The sequence below is a fragment of the Copadichromis virginalis genome, linkage group LG5, assembly GCF_057382275.1.
Source record: "Copadichromis virginalis isolate Kocher_CV1m ecotype Utaka linkage group LG5, C_Virginalis_male_GT1.1, whole genome shotgun sequence".
NCBI lineage: Eukaryota > Metazoa > Chordata > Actinopteri > Cichliformes > Cichlidae > Copadichromis > Copadichromis virginalis.
This window is the reverse complement of record NC_140622.1, coordinates 38,785,281-38,796,411: the sequence shown is the minus strand read 5'-3', so window position 1 is coordinate 38,796,411 and position 11,131 is coordinate 38,785,281.

Genomic DNA, 11,131 nt, shown 5'->3' with positions numbered 1-11,131 from the left:
AGTCTTTTAGGGTCTGTCTCTACCAGCTTTGCACATCTAGAGACTGAAATCCTTGCTCATTCTTCTTTGCAAAACAGCACCACAACTGCTCTGTGACGCCTCAGTGTCATGTTTCGGCTGTGTGGCAGGCAGGAGAGGACCCAAACGCAAACTCACAGAGACAAAAGGTAAACTCAAAAAACACAGCTTTATTGCTGGCGTGAAGTGGGACACAAAAAACAATACAAAATAAACTAAACTGGGAAAACTAAAGCACAAGGAGCCACAGGGGAAAAATCACACAGCTATGATGGAGACTACGACACTGACAAAGAGAAACACAAGGCTTAAATACACAGAGGGATAACGAGGGAATGAGACACAGAAGGGGAGCACAGCTGGGAGTAATCAGGCTGGACGAGACAGAGACGCAAAACTAGAAACACTCACATGAGGCATGGACCTACAAAGTAAAACAGGAAACACACTGACTGAATTCTAAACATGCAAACTTAACAGCAACAGGGGAGACATAACATGGAACACAGGGAAGCCATATGACAAAGCCAAAGAGCAAAACCTAAGATAACCATAACAGATCTAGGGAAACACGAAACAGTACCACAAAGGACTCAAAACATAATCCATAATATAAAAACACGAGATCTCTCCAAAATGAAACAGGAAACATGAGAGGCAGACATGACAACATAAGACAACAGACATGAAACACACGAAGGGCAAGGGAGACTTCACAGGGGTTGAAAACACAAGAGGGAACTAATAAGCAAATGAACATAGGAGACCTGATGAGCTTAACATACTATAAACATCAAAATTAACTAAAACTCAAAACACTGGGTCCTAAGACCCAGGATCGTGACACTCAGAGGTTGTCTAAGAGAATACTGGGAGCAACAACACCATGAAGTCCAAAGAACACACCAGACAGGTCAGGGATAACGTTATTGAGAAATTTAAAGCAGGCTTAGGCTACAAAAAGATTTCCCAAGCGTTGAACATCCCACGGAGCACTGTTCAAGCCATCATTCAGAAATGGAAGGAGTATGGCACAACTGTAAACCTACCAAGACAAGGCCGTCCACCTAAACTCACAGGCCGAACAAGCAGAGCGCTGATCAGAAATGCAGCCAAGAGGCCCATGGTGACTCTGGACGAGCTGCAGAGATCTACAGCTCAGGTGGGGGAATCTGTCCATAGGACAACTATTAGTCGTGCACTGCACAAAGTTGGCCTTTATGGAAGAGTGGCAAGAAGAAAGCCATTGTTAACAGAAAACCATAAGAAGTCCCGTTTGCAGTTTGCCACAAGCCATGTGGGGGACACAGCAAACATGTGGAAGAAGGTGCTCTGGTCAGATGAGACCAAAACGGAACTTTTTGGCCAAAATGCAAAACGCTATGTGTGGTGGAAAACTAACACTGCACATCACTGTGAACACACCATCCCCACTGTCAGATATGGTGGTGGCAGCATCATGCTCTGGGGGTGCTTCTCTTCAGCAGGGACAGGGAACCTGGTCAGAGTTGATGGGAAGATGGATGGAGCCAAATACAGGGCAGTCTTGGAAGAAAACCTCTTGGAGTCTGCAAAAGACTTGAGACTGGGGCGGAGGTTCACCTTCCAGCAGGACAACAACCCTAAACATAAAGCCAGGGCAACAATGGGATGGTTTCACACAAAACATATCCATGTGTTAGAATGGCCCAGTCAAACTCCAGATCTAAATCCAATCCAGAATCTGTGGCAAGATCTGAAACTGCTGTTCACAAACGCTGTCCATCTAATCTGACTGGAAAAGTTCAAGGTTCTTGGTCTGGCAGCAGCAAAACAGTTCAGAAGGCCAACCATGACGGCGAAGAAGCCCAGCTAATGGTCTGGAAAGTGGCCAGTGCCGGCGAGGTGCTGGCACAGGATGTGGACGTGCAAACCGAGCAGGACCCGATGGCGGCGTGGCAGACGCAGGAGACGAGGTAGGACCAGCTGCTTTTCAGCTGCTTCTCCACTCCACACTCAGCTCCTCTCTTAAGCCAGAATCACAATGTCTACTAAAATAAATGTATCACATAACCTTGTGGCCATAAAATATAGAAACTGCAATTAACCCAGCCCTCAGAAATGTGGCATCAATAGAAAGCCCAGGATGTCCCTTGACAGTACAGCAGGAGTCATAGAAATTGCATATATAGTGCTTGACATAGAGGGCTCAGACTCATGTCCTTAACAGAGGACAGATGATTTGCTGGGTATTAGGAGGTTATCATCCGTCTGGGTTCTTGGCTAGCCTTGCATTAGCATGTTGTTTGTGCAGATGCTTGTTGTTTTAGCATCGTAATGCAGTTGTTTCTATCCTGGATGCAGGTTCCACTTTACCATCCCACTGTTGTCCTTTTGTGCAATAAAATAAAAAGAATGTCCATATCTCCTCCGTCTTCTCCTGAAACCTATCCACCACCCATCTCCAGTATGTAAACTGAAATTAGCTGATTGTAGCACAGGAAGAAAAAAGGGTGTCCCCGTGATAATTTTTCTTTTGGTTTTTTTTTCCTGCCATGTCAATAACTGAAGAACCTTTGTAAAGTAAATTATGGTATAATTATAGCTGTAATGTACTTACTGAAATTAGTACAGCCGCACATTAAATTACTGAAAAATGAAATGTGATTACAGTAGTCTGTCACTCTAACATACCACACCCAACACTGTCACCTAACACTTTTTGAACACTGTCACATCAATATTATTTGAATCCTAATAGTTTTATTCTTACATTTAAAAAACTTAATTTTCATCCACAGCTGTGAGGACTATAGCACGTTACTTAGTCCCTATGGACCCCAAAGCACTTTACACTACATTCAGTCATCCTCACACACATTCATACACCGGTGATGGCAGCTACAGCTGCCCTGGGGCGCACTGACAGAGGCAAGGCTGCCGGACACTGGCGCCACTGGGCCCTCTGACCAACATCAGTAGGCAATGGGTGAAGTGAAGTGTCTTGCCCAACGACACAACGACCGAGACTCTCGGAGCCAGGGCTCGAACCGGCAACCTTCCGATTACTCATCGATACGGGCATCAGATCGGCATCAAACTGTAACACTTAATAAACATACACAGATATAGAATGATGCATGAAACATTATGATAACAGTGTGAACAAACTGATCAATGTGAGTTGAATGCCACATTATCTCACTGGTGTCTTCTGATAAGTGGGGTGTGGAAATACTAGTGACTTTGCTGGAAAAGGGAATGGGCATTTAGAGTTTTTGCTAGTGAATTTTCTCTGTGTTCAAATGTTTTCATGCACACTGCTATACATGGAGCACATCAAACTGATTTAAGGTGGGTGTGAAGGACGGATGTGTTTTTTAGAGTTTTTGCACAGATGCATTGTGGATACATCTCTGGCCTGATGAAAAACTGACATGGAACCATTGTGGTAAAACAGATGGCATAAAAAGCAGATGTAACTACCACAGTTTTCTGAAATCTTCTTTTGAAATTTCAACATGATCACTGTCACCATACTGGTTGCAAACAAAACAAAGAATAAAGAAAAAAACGGTTGAAACGAGGAGTGAAACTGTTTACTCAACTTGTCAATTACAATAACTTAGTGAAACTTAAAAGAGTGTGTTTAATATATAAAGTCTTACACTCCCTTGCTCCACCACCACTAAAGCAGTTCATTAGGCATAAAGAAAGCTCAGACAGGACCACTCGAGCTTTAATCTGAGGAGACTTGTTTATACCCCACAGACGGACAGCATTTGGGCAGAACGTCCTCTCTGTCAAGGGTGGCCATCTGTGGAACAGTCTTCCTCAACCCATTAGAGAACGCTCTACACTCAATTTGTTTAAGGCAAAGGTTAAAAACTGGTTATGGACAAATCAAGTGTGTGATCATGTATGAGTTGTATAGTTTTAATGTTTTATTTGGGAACAGAATGGTGTGTATGTGTAAGTTTGGTGATGGAGTTTTTATTATGAATGAACGATGAATTTTTATGAATTATTATGTCTATTTTTTATGCTTAAGGACAACAGATTGAAATTAGCCTTTGGCTATAATCTGGTATGTTTACATTCATGTAATTTTTTTTAACATTTATGTTCATTAACCTGCACTGTCCTAAATAAATAAATAAATAAATCTACAAGTCATGCCAATGAGCTCAACAGTGACAATCCCCCTTTCTTATACACTTTATGACAAAATTTTATCAAATAAACTTCATGTTTTTTTCAATATGATCAGATAAATGGGACTGAGTCCATCCACTCAGCAGGAAAGTGTTAGGTAAATATATGTGGCAGGTGGAGGGTTGGAGGCCAGCAACTAAGGGACTTTATTTTTTTCTAGCCTGTAAACTATTTAGATCGATAAAAAGCTATCTTTAGCTTACAGGGTGTTAAATATCCAACGCAATTCAATTTTACTTATATATTGCCAAATCAGAACAGTCACTTCAAGGTGCCTTATATTGTAAGGTAGACCCTACAATAATACATACAGAGAAAAGCTCAACAATCATATGACCCCCTATGAGCAAGTGACAGTGGGAAGGAAAAACTCCCTTTTAACAGGAAGAAAGCTCCAGCAGAACCAGGCTCACGGGGGGTGGGGGTGGGACGGGGCCATCTGCTGCAACCGGTTGGGGTGACAGAAGGAAGACAGGATAAAGACATGCTGTGGAAGAGAGACAGGGATTAATAACAAGTGTGATTCAGCAGAGAGGTCTATTAACACCTGTTGAGTGAGAAAGGTGACTCAAAAAGAAAAGCTCAATGCATCATGGGAATCCCCGGCAGCCTACGTCTATTGCAGCATAACTAAGGGAGGATTCAGGGTCACCTGGTCCAGCCCTAACTATATGCTTTAGCAAAAAGGAAAGTTTGAAGCCTAATCTTGAAAGTAGAGATAGTGTCTGTCTCCCGAATCCAAACTGGAAGCTGGTTCCACAGAAGAGGGGCCTGAAAACTGAAGGCTCTGCCTCCCATTCTACTTTTAAATACTCTAGGAACAACAAGTAGGCCTGCAGAGCGAGAGCGAAGTGCTCTAATAGGGTGATATGGTACTACAAGGTCATTAAGATAAGATGGGGCCTGATTATTTAAGACCTTGTATGTGAGGAGCAGGATTTTGAATTCAATTCTGGATTTAACAGGAAGCCAATGAAGGGAAGCCAAAACAGGAGAAATCTGCTCTCTCTTTCTAGTCCCTGTCAGGACTCTTGCTGCAGCATTTTGGATTAGCTGAAGGCTTTTCAGTTTTTAGGACATCCTGATAATAATGAATTACAGTCGTCCAGCCTGGAAGTAATAAATGCATGAACTAGTTTTTCAGCATCACTCTGAGACAGGATATTTCTAATTTTAGAGATGTTGCGCAAATGGAAGAAAGCAGTCTTACATATTTGTTTAATATGTGCATTGAAGGACATGTCCTGGACACGGTGACTCACAGTGTTACTGGAGGCCAAGGTAATGCCATCCAGAGTAAGAATCTGGTTAGATACCATATTTCTAAGATTTCCAGGGTCGAGTAAAATAACCTCAGTTTTATCTGAATTAAGAATCAGAAAGTTAGCGGCCATCCAGGTGTTGATGTTTTTAAGACATTCCTGCAGTTTAACTAATTGACATGTGGCAGGCTTTGATTTACATATAAACTCAGAAATATCAGATAAATCAGGAAGATGAAAAGTGAAAAACGGCGCAAAATAGAGAAAAGGTTCTGGAGAGGGGACAGACACAACATTTGAACTGAGTTGCTGGTGGATGTTATTGATTTTTGCAGTTCAGAACAGCATCAAGGAGTTACAGATTTCCGAAGAATAAAAGTGTGGTGATAAAGCGTTGGGGGGTTGAATTAGTTTGTTGAGAACCAAAAACAAAATCATTGCGTTACCCTCATAAGAACTGATAATACCCAGTGTTGGTCAAGTTACTTGAAAAAAGTAATCAGTAACTAATTACTGATTACTTCCCCAAAAAGTAATCCCGTTACTTTACTGATTACTTATTTTCAAAAGTAATTAATTACTTAGTTACTTAGTTACTTTTTAAAAACACGATTTACAACCTGAAGAGGTGATAAAGTGATAGATCTTTCAGCTCAATTCTACTTTTTCTGCATAATCCATCATACAAAATGTAATCAAATGGAAAAGTCTCTTTTTTTTTAACTTGTTTTATTAGTTTTAATCTTTTAACTTTATGCATCAAGCAAAAATTTAATTATATGCAACATTCTCTGACTGGAAGAAATTAGTTTAACATTTAAACCTATTTTCTGCACATTCCAGCTCATAAAATAAAGTATTTTTTGTGTTTACACTCACTCTTTCAAATAGATGCAAGTAAAACACAGCAGAACATAAATAAAGTCAAAGACTCAGCGGTCCTGTTGCTCTATTTTCACCTGTAAAGCAAGACTGCGGTAGGCGGAGGTTTACCCTGGTGCAGGTGTGCCGCGGCAGTCAGTTGAAGAATCCGCGAGCTTCTCTGTGAATTTCCCATTACATCGTTGCGCACTCGGTGCTTGCTTGGAAGTTTAGGGGTTTTTTTCACTGTAAAAAGAAGTTTTCTTCCCACGCACGATGGACGCTAATGTTTTTGTGACTTTTTATGGAATCAAACTCAAAGTAAGGTCAGTACTTCCACGCTTTAAATGCTGCACACTCATACTCTCTCCCACAATCGATATATGATCCATTGTTGATCTTCAGACAGCTGTTGTCACTAACGGCGCACTTGCTTACGTCACTGTCATGAGACATTCTCGCAAAAAATCACGGTTTTAGTAACGCAGTAACGCAGCGTTCCTACGGGAAAGTAACGGTAATCTAATTACCGTTTTTGCAATAGTAATCCCTTACTTTACTCGTTACTCGAAAAAAGTAATCCGATTACAGTAACGCGTTACAAGTAACCCATCTCTGATAATACCTGAGTAGAAACTTTGTTTGGCCTTGTTGATGGAGTCTTTATACTGAAGTATGGTATTTGTAGTTTTCTGCATCAACAGTTAAACCAGATTTCTTGTATGTACGCTCTTGCTGCCGAGCTTTGGCCTTCAATGCTCGAGAATGTCAACATCAATGTTCTTGATGTTGCGGAACAAGATGAGATGGGTTAGCTTGGTAGAGGAGCAGCTGAGATTGAGGTTAAATGAAAGGAGGAAATGGTCAGTTATGGGAATTTCATCAGCAGAAAGATTTGAGGGCGTAAGATCAGAACAGCAGATCAAGTCCAAGGTGTGTCCTTTGGAGTGAGTGGGAAAGTCAATAAATTGTTTAAATCCAAAGCCCTTGAGACAGAAGGAAAAGTCTCTGGTGAGCAGAAGGTCCAGTGAGCTCATATGCAAGGCACTCTAGGGAGCTAAAAGTATCAACATTAACTGGCAGGACTTTCAAGTGCTGGCGAAAATTGATCATGAGGCCACCCCCCACGACCTGAGCAGCGAGGTTTAAAAAGTAAACAAACCCCGGAGGAGTGGATTTATTTAGCTGAGAAAAGTCATCGGGTTGTTTCCAGGTTTCAGTTAAACAGAAAAAGTCAAACTTACAGTCAGATAGGAGGTCTTGGATGAGAGGTCCCTTATTTGTCAGTGAGCTGATATTTAGAAGACCGAAGTTGAGTGGAGAATTTTCTTTTTTGCTAATTGCGGTGGGTGTCCTGGTCAGGTGGGCTAGAGATCGGTGGTTGACAGCCCGATCAGAGGTCCTGCGAGGGCGGCGAGTAGCAGACCAAAACGATTTAATTCCGCTGGAGTTGAGGAAAATTCCGCAGGACCCACGATGGATGTATCTCCGGCGAGGCTGGAAAGTGATGTCCGGGTGGCAGTGGAGCGCCGCCGGCAATGGGAGCGACAGCTGTCCGCGAATGCGCAGGAGCTCAGCGGACATATAGCGGAGCAGTCCAGCATCAGGACAATCCAGAATAGTGCCGACCAGCTCAAAAACATCTCGGCCCACATCTATCCCAAAAAGGTAGACATCTTCAATGTCCTCGATCGACAGTCCCGCCAGGCACACGACACTCCAGTTTTTCCACCCGTCCATCGTGTATCTGGCAAGGAATGTCCTTCCAAGACAATCAGGCTCCCCTTAATTCAGCTTTCATCTTTCTTTTTGTTATTATATTTGTAGACTTGCTTTTCTGAACTCAATAAAAGCTGCTTTTGGATATATGGTCCGCACAAGTCAGCCACTAAAAACAAACCTGTCACGGTTCTGGGTCAGGTTGACCCAGTATTTTGAGTTATGTTTTGGTTTATTTTTGAATGATTGTTCTTTATGTTTCTCTGGTGCTTTGTTGGGTTTTATGATGAATCTGCCTTTCAAGTTACTTTGGTGTGTTTGTTTCCTTATTCTCTTAGTGCTTGTGATGATTATGATGATGTTCTATGTTCCAGCTTATTCTGGTTTATTCTTAGTTCTGCCCGTGTTAAGTCTGTGTTTCTTAGTCTGCATCCTTGTGTCTTATTTCCTGTTTTATTGTGAAAGTCTATGTCTTATGTTAGTGTGTGCCGCTTTGCTCCCCCTGTCTCGTTAGTCCAATTTCTCCCAGCTGTGTCTCCCTCCTGTTGCCCATTCCCTGATTACCACCCTGTGTATATTAGTCCTGTGTTTTCCTGTGCTCAGTGTCGCGTCGTACCCTCAAGCTGTGTGTTTCCTCGTGTGCCTCGCTGCAAAGTGTGAGTTTATAGTTTTCCCAGTTTAGTTTAGTATGCTTTTCCCCTGTCAGCAAATAAAGCTGAGTTTTTTGAGTTCATGCCTCGAGTCTGAGTGCCTGCATCTTGGGTCCAACTCCTGCCTGCCACACAGCGATTCATGACAAAACCATTTTAGAATATAATTCATTATTGTAACCTACTTGAAGTACAATTAGAGAATCATTCTGTGAATTTTACTTGTTTCTTTCTTGAGGTTTTTCTGCTTTCCCAAAAAAGGAGCAGTTCTAAAAAACATTCTTACAACACCTATTACTGTTGGCACCTAATAATTGGCCCTCCATGATGCAGGCTGTGCTGGAGCATTCTTCTTGTTAACCGGGAGTTTTTCCTTCCCACTGTCTATTAGATCGACATGATAAAATAAGTAAATATACAGAGTAGCACATTAAACATCATGAAAACAGTTTGAACAAACTGATAACACTCGAATGTCACATGATCTGATTGGTTTCTTCTAATTAGTGGGGTGTGTAAATAGTGACATTTGCTGGAAAAGGGAATGGGCATTTAGAGGCTTTGCTGTTGATCGTTCTCTCTTCTGTTCTCTCAGTTTTCATGTACACCTCTAGACATGTAGCCACATCAAATTAATTTAAGGTGACTGTGAATGATTTAAAAAAAATCTTTTGATGTTTTTCAGTGTTTTTGCGGATATGAAAATCTGACAGGAAACAACTGTGCTAAACAAAGACACCATGAAAAGTGATTGCAACTACTGGAGGTTTCTGAAATCTTCTTTGGAAATTTCAAAACTATCACTGTCACCATGCTGGTTTCTAAACAATAAACAATAAACAAACCAAAAAAGACTTGATGAGGAGGTCTAAGTTTGACAGTGAAACAGTTTGCTAAACTTGTCAAATACACGCCGTAAGTCAATGAGCTTAAAACTGATAATATTGCTTTCTCCATTCTGCCCATTACCCAACTTGGGATAGGGAGCCATCTGGGCTAGCCTACTCCACACCCCACCTCTGTGAGCAGATGATGAAATCAGCCTTGACCATCTGTGTCCCCGGCCTATGCACCACCTTAAATGTAAAAGGCTGGAGAGCCACGTACCACTGGGCGATCCAGGCATTGGCATCCTAATAGCAGAGAGAGTCGACTGTCCATTGGATGGCCATGAACTACTTCTTCACCGCACAGAACCAAGCGTCTCCTCCAACAGGGTCCTTCTGATATACACCACAGGGTGGTGCCCCCCTTACCTGCAGGGGCAAAATGGCCCCCCTGTTCGAGGAGTCTCTCTGCAGAATAAAAGGGAGGGGGAAGGGGTTCCCTACAGAGAGCCTTCTTAACCTGCACGAATGCCTCCTGGGACTGCTCCGTCCACTGGACCAGATCTGGGGCACCCTTTAGGGTGAGATCAGTCAAGGGGCTGCTCAGGTCAGCCAGCGCCAAGTACCGCCTCACCTCCTTTTTGGCCATGGGAGGTGGGCAGGATATGATGGCTGCTGTTGTATCCATCTGCGAGAGCACCAGATATCCCAGATAGAGTCCCTCTCTCTGTTGAACTGCGAACTTTTTCAAATTAGGTTTAAGTCCAGCATGGCCCAGGGACTCCAGTAGTGCGGCCACTCGCTGGACATGCCCCACCCAGGTGTCGCTGTGGATGATAACATCCTCCTAATAAAGCAGCACATTATGCCACGTGTACATTCAGCACCCATTCCATGTGGCGTTGAAAGGTGGCTGGTGCTCTGAACAAGAACAGAAGTGTGATAAATTCGTAAACACTGCACGTTGTGAAGAAGACTCTTGGGAATCTGCCAGTGACCCTTGGTTAAATCAAGTGTAGAGACAAAATGTCGGTCCAAGAGCTCATCGACATGGGCATCAGATCAGCATCAAACTGTGACACTTAATAAACATACACAGATACAGAGTGATGCATGAAACATTATGATAACAGTGTGAACAAACTGATCAATGGGAGTTGTGGTCACATGATCTCACTGGTATCTTCTGCACTCAAAAAAAGGAAATTGGGTGGTTGTTACATTTACAAAAGTCTAACTTGTCATTTGAACAAAATAATTTTGTGTTTCTATGGAGAACACAATTAAATCATGTTGGATCTGCATGAAATTCAACAACTTTCTTCTTGTTCAGATGACATGACACAATCTAGGAAGAGTGGTTAGTTGCCTGGACTCATGAAATTCACAAAAACACACGAGATTTCAAACCACAGGAAGACAACCACACACACACCACGTGTATGCTGTTACTATTTATTATGGTTTAAATTGTCAAGGACAAAAACATAAAGAAAATTCTGCATCATAGGTTTCCTACATTTGTTAAGTCTGTATTAACAGCTCAATGCCATGGTGGGTCGTGCTGTTGACCTCTCCAGGATGTAACCTGCCCCTCTTA